Here is an 11,648-nt window from a genome sequence, read left to right as displayed (position 1 = left end):
TTTTGGCCTGCTATCTTGTAGTGACTCTCACTAATTCTTCACACACTTGCTTGACTTTCGGTTTTGTTTTTTTCTATCATATTTCAATCTATTTAGATATGGTGACCCACCCTAAATAAAGTTAAATTAATTCATAGATATGTAATTAACCTGAGGTTTAATATTAGTTAGAATTTCAACCTTCACTATAAAATTTATAAATTTATAACAACAATAAATTGGTTCCGGCGGGGCTCGAACCCGCGACCTTCGGCTCATAAGACCAACGCTCTAACCAACTGAGCTACGAAACCTTGTTCTTTTAAAAATTTATTTTTACTAAAAAGAAAATTAACTATAAATTTGTAAATAAAATGCACTCTTTAATTATGTTAGAAAAAATAATTTTTAAAATAAAAATATGATAAAATATTTTTGGTCTAGTTTGGGACCTATCTCGTAAATTTCAATTCATTAAGATCAACCCTCTAATCAATTGAGCTACACACCATTCTTTTAATAATTTAACTATAATCATTTTTTAGTTTTAATTTATGAATTTAAAAGTTATTAACTTTAATTTGAAATTTTTTTGTTATATAATTTGATATGTTCTCCTATTAAAAAAAGTAAGTTTACAAATTAAGATATAAAATGTTAAGATATCATTAAAAAATTTAGTTATTTTTAAACAAAAGAAAATTAGTTATTTTTTAAAAAAGAAAATTAGTTATTGTTTTTTAATCCTATTAAATATATTTATTTACTTGAAACTAGGGATAAATGAAGTTTATAAAAATTTAATGTAAATGAATTTTTTGGTTTTGTAGCTTGGACAAAGTTTGTCTCCACTCCACATGTTAAAAAAAATAATTTATTCATTTTTTAAAATTAAAAATGGATAGTTTTAAATTTCGATAATTTGAAAATAATTTAAATCTTAACAAACAAAATTATGTTTTAAAGAGTAAGATAAAAAATGCTTTGATGATATTTCTATATTTAGGTGAAAGTGAGGAAAAATACTTAATAGGTTTATTTTTCACATTTTCATTTCAAAAAACTATATTATTTTATATGTGTAAAAAAAATTAAACTCAAAATTGGAGCGAAAAGAACAATCAACTGCTCGGACCTCGGTCTCGAAGAAATGAAGGCTAAAACTCTTTCCTAGAGAAAGTAATTTACTAGTCATTTTATTGAAAATATAAAATAAAGATATTAACGGGATAAATAATTTGGTATCCATAAAATTCAAATGGTTGGAAGCTCCTATACAATTTAGAACATAATGATAGAACTTGTCAATAAGGTATTATTGATGTATTGTTTAGTGAGGTGTTAGACATTAAATTTGATTTTTTTGGATTTTTTTAAAAAAGTAATTAAATGATTAAACATAAAATATTGTTTTGTTTCTGCACAATAATTAAAAAATGTTTACCAACCTAATAATTTTAAAAAATTTTAAATAAAAAGTGGAGAGAGGACAAGGTTTGCAACTTTTTTTCTATTATTTTTTCTGCTACCATATTTTCAAAATATCAAATATCAATAATACACTACAAAAAAGCATATTTAAATTGCTATTCATTGAATTTGTTTTATATAATATATCAAATTATTTTTCGAAAAAAGTATTGAGTTTTAGGGAGATACATGAATGAATAGAATATTTAATATTGTTAAAAAAGATTAAAAAAAATTGAAAATTACCAAATTAATGTTTATAAACTAAATCATGTGAGTTTATCTAATAATTATACACTTGAAAAAAATGAATAGTTTTAAGTTTTATAACTTTTACAAAAATCTGTATACATGTTAGGAATTTCTTCTTTCTAAATGATAGTTATTTTATCTAAAAATTGATAGTTTTTTTTTTCTAATATTTATAAATTTTTATATATAAAAAATGTAGTGAATGTAAAAATTAACATTTCCCCATCAACTATTATAAGTTAAATAGCATTTCCATATTTTATTCTATAATATAAAACTTTGAAATTAATATAACACTATATATAAATATATATATATTGAAGTTTAAAAATAACTTTGAATTGAAAAAAGATCACATATTTTAAATCACCAAATAATCATAAAATCTAAGGAATTCCAAACCCAAGAAAAACCTAGAAAAAAAATAGAATAAGCTATCTATTATTTCAAATTAAAATAGAATGAAATGAAACCGAAACCATATTTTTTTCTATAAAAAATAGCAGTACTCAAACAAAAACAAATATTCTCCTCATCTAAAAATTCCTCATCTAAAAATTCTGTCAAAACTATTCGTTTTCAAAAAATGGTCGGCGGAATCATGGTGGCTCAAAAACAAAGGTATGGATTATCTTGGCGGAATCATGGTGGCTGCAAAAGGAAAGGATTATCCCGGTGCAATCATGGTGGCTAGGAGAAAGGAAATGATTATCCCAATAAATTCACATGGAAAGTCTTTGCCGCCTCCGAAGGTCTGATTTTCGACTACGATTTGGGAATTTCTGGTAAAAAAAAATACTAATTTCAAATTTCTATAATGAAAATTTGATTTTTGTTTAATTTATTAAATAATGATATATATTTTTTTTGGTAGTTGAGTGACATCAATGGATTTATTTTTATCGAAATTTTTTCAGGTATGTCGGAAAGAAACTTCGACCAATCCATCAAACAAACCAATATTGCAACTTTGATAGTCAAATAGTGATGCTTGTTACATAGTCAATTTATCTAACGGCTTTAGCTTCATTAGTGATGGCAGCCAGTGTCAGCCGGACTTTTGGGCGGTCGATTATGATGTTTTTGGTGGATTTCTACTCCATTGGAGCTCTTCTCAATGGATTTGCTCAAGCTGTTTTGGGTGCTCATCATCAGTTTTGCTTGTCTTTTTTGTGAATGAATAACACACGGAATGAATTAATAATTTTTTTTATTTCTTTCGGAATATAAATCTTTGTAGTTTTAATTTATGAATAAATTATTATATGCATGATAGAATCTAATTCGTAATTTATTATTATTATTTTTTTGTATTTAAGAGGTAAGATTTCAAACTATTATATTTTCTCTTAATTGGGATATTATTTTTTAAACCATAGTAGTATTTTTCATTCATGATCATTCATTTTAGTTGTCTCCTTTAATATTAACATTTTAGTTATTTTTTATGTGATACCCAGCAAACTCTTAAATCTGTTAAAGATTTGAAAGCAACTTAAATCTATAACAAATAAACCACAGTTAAAATATCTAAATTTTTATAAATAGTAAAATAAAGTAGCCACATAATGTAAATAAATAAATAAATAAAAGTCTAATAATAAATTCTAACAATTAAAGTGTACCATAATATTCTTACATATAATACGTCATTTTTATTTCACGAATACATCAAATAGGCAAAAAATCCTAACAAACCCAAGCTTGATTACCTTAGCCTATAATAGTCATGAAAAACACCAAGGTATTGTCTTGATACATTCGCAAACTTAAAATAGAAGAAAAGTAGAGAGAAATTGAAGTAGGAGACAGCTGAGTAAAAAATCGAGACTCTTTGTAGCCCAACGCTTTACAAAGGGTTGCAACCCTGTACATAGGGGCATTTTGGTCATTTGTCTTCAAATTCTTGATTGATGCAATTAAGCTCTATTTTCGATCTTTTTTAGCTCCAACTCACTACTAATGCACCATTCTACCTCTTAAGTGTTCAAACCTATAAAATAACAAAATAAACACAGAATCCTAGGACAATCCCATAACGGACGTAGATAGCACCTTTTTCGGTGCTATCACATACTCCAACTTAATTCTTGATTTTCCTCGAGCAAAGTAGAATAAAACACATAGTCACACAAATGATATGCTCACTCAAATTTCATGGTTTGTTACTCAAGCCTCAACAGTCTCCTAGGATCTAATTTGCAATCGATAAAAAAATCAAACCATAATACATAAAAGGAGCATCAAATCATAATAAACCAAAGGAGCACATTTTAAAATTGATTCTAGACTAATTCATGCACAGGTGAGTTTAATTAAGTCCTAATCAATCCATAACGGTTTTAAATTGCCCTTAATTTGTTTTTCGCTATATTGGCTCATGCACCAACCTTGGAGTACCAATAGAATCAAGACGATAATATTTCAACTAAGATGCTTGAGATTTAACTTTAGGGATCTCTAAACTTGCATTTATTTACCTAGGAGCATTAGCTTTTACACAAAATTGTAGGGAACTATACTCACTCTTTTCTCGTGAGTGTCCTAACTAATCACAACAAGGTAGCTCTTTCTAGTTTCTACCCCTAGTCATGCATAACATTATAAGTTCAAATTTTTTTTTCATTTTTTTATGATATTTTCTTTTCAGTGTAAAAAAAAATCAGCTTATTTTTTAACCGACATATGAATAATTTTTCTACCCCTCAAGTATTACATTACAACCCATAATACAAGATACTCTCAAATCAGTGGGGCCTATCAAGTGAAAAAAAAAAAAATACAGGCTAAGTAATTAGATTTTAAGCATGCACTATAGGGATGAAAAGCCTAACATAGTGGAAAAAACCAAGACCCAATTCGTAATTATTTTAGATTAAAAAATACGAGTATACTAGAAAAAAATACAGAATAACACAAAGACCTAAAAACTTCAACCTACTATAAAATTTAGGTTAAGAATGTTATACTATTTGGGAATTTAGTATTAGAGAAAAAAATCACTTACTTTCATTGACGACTTATATGAAAGGATCAATTCTCATTGGGATTGAATGCACGAACACCACCAATTTGGAACCTCCATATTCTTTGAGAAGTTGGGGTTATTGGTTTGTAGGTCTCAAAATTGGGAAAAAATGAGTGAATTAAACTAAAAAATTCTGTGGAAAAATTCTTCCTCGTTTTTCATAAACTTATGTTTTTTATGCTTTTTGCAGGTTTTATCAACCAATGGAGAAAGAGAGGAAAACGTGGGAGCTATCCCACATTTTTTATAAGTCCCCTATGTGTGAATTATTTATTTGATTTAATAAAATCAAATAATTAATTAAAAATAATTAATAACTAATTAAATTAATAATTAATTAAATCTATTTAATTAATAATTTAATTTAAATCATATTTGAATAAATATCTCTCACATAACCTATAGTTTAAATTAAATTAAATTAAATTAAACAATTAAATAATTATCAAATCAAATCAAATCAAATATCAAATATTTAATTTAGTCTATATTTGAATCATATTCAATTGTATTTCTCTCATAACATATAGATTTAATATGCATCTAATACACATTAATTTTAACCTATAGATTCAATATGAATCCAATTCATATGAAATTAATATCTGAACACCTTCAAATATTTAATTCTCTCATAAATTAATTTTAAATCATATCCAAAATTATATTTATATTATAAAGTTTAATTAAAATATAAACTTTATATTAAAATGTATCATTATACATTATACTATTTCATAAGTGAATTGAACATTTTTAACTCTATTCAAGACATAATTACCTCAGTTCCCTTTATGACCTAGGAAGGTAACCTCATAGACTTACAAATCAGAAGATTAAAAGCTCCAACGATATAAGATTAATTGACTAGACTCATTAACCACGTTAATCAATATTCATTAACTGTGGGTACATTCCACAAAAGACCAAGAACTGTACTCTTCTCACTACAGATATGTTTTTGTGTAATAGCAAGTTAGTCCTTAACGAGTATTCGTAACACCAACTTGATCAAAATACCATTTTACTCCTGGGTTACCTCTGTATCCTTAAGTACTAATGCTCCTCTAATGAACAGTCTGTTTATGGTCCAACTATTAAACAGAAACCTCTCTCGGACCAGTAAGAGGGTAGAACCCTTTGTCCAAGTTCTAGAGACACCACTTAAGGGAATACTCATCTACTGTTGGATTTTATGTCCGAAACTCGTAGTTTGTAAATTAATAAACATATTCTGTTTTGTTTTTCGATAAAATTGTTATTGAAATTGTAATCTTGAATCCAATAAACTAAGATTCTGATGCTATTTAATGTAGTTTGGACTTTATGTAGTGACATAAATGTGGATCAAGTTCAAATATATAGCCAAAATGGTTTATAGTATATGAATAAGGTTGAGTGCCTTATTATGAGGACACTATGGATGCGGCCCATTTTGTAGTTAGTACAAACAATGTGAACCTAAATTGTTCATGTGGAGACATGAAAGTGGAGGCATCCTATGTAAAGAGTTTACATAAGACTGAACCATGAAATAGTCACTTTTTACGTTGTAAACGCCGTTTTATGTATAAAACTGACTATTTCATTAATTGATGACCTAGGTAACTTAATCTTAATCCTGAGCTAACTATGAACTCCTGTTCACTCGAAATTATCCTTAGAAATGCATAGGTTAGGGCAGCTTATTATCGTTGGCCCAATAAGCCTCCCATTTCAGGGGTAAGATCAGGTGGATAGCTGGGAACATAGGGTGAAAGACGGAATTCACTCCTACCGTTATAAGGATAATAGATAGGTTGTTTTCTTTAGTACTGAATCCAGGTCTTGAACAAGGAGCCCCACCCTTCCTTGGCCCGAGAGGGGTTCGGTTTATAAGTTGGACCTTAAACCAATTGTTCATTAGAGGATCAGTGTAATTTAAGGAATAAGATGTAGTCTCGGGGGTAAAATGGTTTTTATGACCCTGCTGAGATTACAAACAACCTGTGAAAGATTAACTTACTAATCATGGTTATATCATATGGACACAAATATATCTATAGTGAGGGGAGTGCAACTACGGGACTATAGTGGAATGACTCGTGAGTGAATGAATGTTGATTAGCTCCGTCTAAAGAGTTTAGGCAGCTAATCTCAGATTGTTGGAGCCCATGATCTATAGGTCTATTAGGTTCCCCTACTAGCTCATATGGAATAAACTTAGAACAATATGATAGAATAATTCGAATTATTCAAATTAGGTGAAGAGAGAGAACTGACAAATATATGTGATATAGTGGTCGGTTTTTTAGTTTAGAGATACAACTTTAATATTTAAATATGATTTGAATATCAAGAATATGAATATGTTCATATTCGGAAGCTCGAAAATAATGGAAATGGTCAAAGATGTCAAAAGTCAAATAGTTGACTTTTGACTTTGAAAAGTCAAACTTTGACCGACCTTATATTCGAATGTGATTTGAATTTCGAGAAAATGAATGTGGATTCATGCTCGGGAGGTCAAAATTAGTCAACATGGAAAAAATCATAAAAAGTCAAAATGTTGACTTTTAGGTCAAAGTTTGACTTTTGCAAAATGACTATTTTGCCCTTTGACTAAAGTTAGTGGGAAAATCCAAACTTTTGTTGAATAATTCACTAACAAGGTAGTTGGCTAGGTGTTGGCTTATAGTGGAGACATTAAGCGCACTTAGATAGTGGATTCTAGGTGTTGGGTTTTTATGAATTGGTTTCATGCAATTTTTGCATGGTACATTTCTATAAATATCGGCTTTCAATTTGGATTAAAGATTTTTGACTTTTTGCCAATTTTAGTTTTCAAAATGTTGCTGGAAAAATAAAAACCCAAACCAAAAAATTCCATCTCTTTCTCTTTCTCGGTTTCTTCATCCATCGGGTCCCACAACCTGGTTCTGAGTCCAGAGGATAGTAAGTCAGCTCTAATGGTGGTCCGAAAGAGTTCGAATAGAAATTCAACGAGGAAAAGTGTTTTTTGGGAGCTACAAAGGTTGTATTCTATCCCTATTAATTTACTGTTTTTTCCTTCATTTGCATGCTAATTTCCTTTTAATTAAAAGCAATTAGAGTGTAATTAGATCCTTTCCACTGCGTATGTCTCGTGTTCCATCATCTACTTACCCTAAAGTTAGGAATGAGTGAAATCCATCTTGTATTATTATGCTCTCAACTCCCCATTCGGTCTTGTCCTCCAAAATGGTAGGTATATTGAGTCAGTAAACTAGTCACTCTCACCCATACAAATGAAAGGAAAATTCCTCATAAACAGGAGCTCAAATGTTAGGGTTGATGCTCTAAATCTCGTAGGGCCCCATACTTTTTAATTGTGATGTACAAACATTTTATTTATGTAATAAAATATATGATGTCTTATTTCAAAATTAGTTGCATTAACCAGAAACCAATAAACTAACATCCACGGTTATCTTGTAGCTTAAACCTGTATGTAGAGACATAAGGATAGATCATGATTATGTGATAACTTAAATGGTCTGTAGTAGATGGATATGGTTGAGTACTTTATCCTCGTGACACTACGAATAAGGCTTTCTTTGTAGATATTATAATTTTTGTAAAGTGCTACAAATGTTCTGATCTTAATCGTTCATGTGGAGACATACGAAGGGGGGTATTCTATGTAAAGATTTTGTATAAGACCGGACTGCAAAATAAATAGTCTCTCTATATAACACTATTGTTAGAAGAGACTTACATTTCATTGGGATGACCATAGGTGACTTGACTTTAATCCTAAGTGAGTTGTGAACTCTTGTTTATGAAGGCAATCCTTTGATTTGTTTGGATGAGAATGACCTTGTTAGCCAGCTCAACAAGCCTACCATTTTGAGGACTTGTCCGATTAGGGAGTTGGGGACACAACTCAAGATGGAATTCACTTCTTTCCCCACCTTAGGGAAAGTAGATAAATTGCTCTCTTAATAGCTGATCAGGGTCTTCAACATTGAGGCCTCAACCTCTTATTGACCCAAGAGGTGTTAGTTTATAGTTGGACTATAAACTGACCGTTCATTAGAGGGATTAGTGGTATGTAAGGAGTTAGATATAACTATAAGGTTAAAACAGTATTTTGATCCAAGTATAATTACGAGCAATTTATGAACGGTCGACTAACTATTGATTGGTTATATCCATGGACACAAAAATAAATCTACAACGTGAATAGTGCAACTATGGATTTTTAGTGGAGTGATCAGTAGTTAATGAAAATCGATTAATTTCATTAAAGAGTTTAAGTAATTAATCTTATATCACTGGAGCTTCTAATCTATAGGTCCATAAGGTCTCCTTGTTAGCTCACGAAAGGATATATAAGTGGAATGGTTTGAATTGCTCAAATTAACTGAATACTAATGAGATTAATATAATATGATTAATTATAGATATGATTTATAATTAAGAGAGAAAAGTATTTGAATAAGATTCAAATATTAGAGAAATATATATATATAAATATGTAATAATTATATGTTGATTAATTTATATTAAATATGATTTAATACAGTCATTTAATTTATTAATTAATGGTTAATTAATTAATTTTTTAGAAGTACATTACAAGGAACATCACTTACAATAGCATTAAAAAAGCGCTATTGTAGACTTCCCATAGCGTTTTCGAAATATGGTCGAAACCCATGTTATTAAAAGTCCATGACTTTCCATAGCGTTTTTTCAGCGCTATAAAAAATGCTATAAAAAGCCCGTTTTGATAATGCATATATGATGCTATAAAACTTTTCATAGCATTAAAAAAATGCTATCGAAATGTTTTGGTAGCGTTTTTTATTACGTTAGGAAAGCACTATCAAAATGTTTCAATAGCATTTGTCCAATGCTAAAAATAATGTTATTGAAACGTTTTGATAGCGTTTTTCAACGCTATAAAAAACGCTATCAAAATCATTCAATAGCGTTTTTTTATAACATTGTTAAAACGCTATAAAATAGTTTTCATAACGTTTTATAAATGTTATCATAGCCGATGTTATTAAAAGTCCTCAACTTTCCATAGCATTTTTGTATAGCTATTAATATTGCTATAGAAAGTCGAGATATGATTTTTAATTCAATATCATGAAAACGTTTCAATATCAAAATTTTTCATAGCAATAAAAAAAATGTTATAAAAGACATTCTATAGCGATTTTAGGCACGCTATTAAAAGTCCCTTATTATTATTAGCATTTTTTCATCATAATGAAAAAAAAGCTATAAATACCCATCTTCAAGCATGAATTTTAATGTTACCGAACTTTTTATCAATTTTTTTTTTTCTAATAGTAAAAACAATGCTATAATTGATCTTTAATAGCACTTGTAATAACATTTTTTTAGATTTTACATTTTGCTTCACAAATATTATTGTAGAATTATGTATAAACATATATATTTATAGAAATTGCTTGCCCATATTATTGTCTAGATGAAGAAAATATGTAATTCACATTTCATCCAAATCCACAATCATAATTATAACCAAAATCTTCAAATTTATCACATACAAAAGAAATAAAATACTATATTCATCCAAAAGATATGATATAGTCATCTAAAGTATGTTCTAACAAAGTTCTTACCTAATAGAACAAGTTATAAATTCTTAATTCAAATAAATAACCACATATATAATCTCAAAAAGCTAATACAATCAAAAGAGATGTTTAGATTATAGTGATACCAAAATTGTCCCACAAAATATGCAGCTCCCATGTTTGGCGTCCTATCGGTCACCTAATAAGAAATAAAAGAAAATAGCTTTCATAAATCATCATGATCTAACTCTAACAATAGACTAGCTAATGAACTAAATAATTACTTGTCACACACTGCCCCGAGCCCACCTCCTGAGCTCGGGGGGAAGTGTGAGGGACCGCAGATACCACCCTTTTGTGATACCTACTACCCATCTAGCCTCTTTACTCTCAATAAACATTAAGTCAAGGAGATAAACAACAACTGATTGAGTAGGCCCATTTTATTACAACAATGTAATGTTTATACAACTCCAAGACTTAACTATAAAGTTTACAACAACAACTCTTAAAACCCCAGTAGTGTGACAGTGGCTTGTAGTATTCCTTGACCTTAGCAGCACCCTGGAACTCCTCACCTTTCACTACCTGGGAAGAAAACATAAAAGAAAAGAATGAGCTTCACAAAGCTTAGTGAATGATAAGAAACTTCTGGAATCTATTTCAACTCGTAATAACAAGCATATCATAAATACAAGGTTAATACTCAAGCCTCAACCGTAAATGAGTCTGATCCCAAACTCTACCGACACGCACAGTAGATAGTTAATTGATACTAATCATAAACGTTTGCTCTTTTGCATTCCTTTTATTCCCTATGTGCATATAACTCCCCACTTATGGGCTTAGATGCTAGACCCGTCGGTTCTCTGACCATCCCATACTAGGTTCCTCCCACAGGCTCAGGAACTAGATCTCTCGGTCCCCGGACCATCCTGTGAGGTTCTACTTCCAAGCTCAGGAACTAGGTCTATTGACCCCCTGACCATCCCGATCATATAATCTCATTCACATGCTAATTTACTCATTCATAACATAAGCATATGTGATTTACTCTTAAAGGAAAGTTATCACTCACCTTGGTAAGGATAGGAATCTTCCCTTTTATAAGTTCCTCGATCACCTTGGGCTCCCTTTTGAACTCTAAGATCCAGATTCAATTTTAAGCTCAGATTAATTATAGTTCTAAGCCTTATTTGGAGATACTTCATTCTACAAATATGCTCTAGAATGTCACAGAAAGCTTACCTTAAAATCTTAGCTCATAAATCCTCGTGATTTGGTCGGAATTCTCTAAACACCAAGACTGGCCTAAGCTTACCCGACAGCTCGACCCTTTTATC

At 29.8% G+C, this 11,648-nt stretch overlaps 1 non-coding gene across 1 annotated transcript; it reads right to left on the bottom strand.

Annotated features, from left to right (window-relative positions):
- Positions 1-219: 219 nt before the first annotated feature.
- TRNAI-UAU (transfer RNA isoleucine (anticodon UAU)) lies at positions 220-293 on the bottom strand. The gene has a single exon. It is a non-coding gene; the product is annotated as a tRNA-Ile (tRNA).
- Between the last annotated feature and the right edge of the window lie 11,355 nt (positions 294-11,648).

This window comes from Benincasa hispida, chromosome 12 (genome assembly GCF_027475165.1).
Source record: "Benincasa hispida cultivar pf3 chromosome 12, pf3_genome.v1.1, whole genome shotgun sequence".
In the NCBI taxonomy this organism is placed as follows: Eukaryota; Viridiplantae; Streptophyta; class Magnoliopsida; order Cucurbitales; family Cucurbitaceae; genus Benincasa; species Benincasa hispida.
Note: the sequence above shows the minus strand (reverse complement) of the source record. Positions and strands in the feature narration are given on the sequence as shown.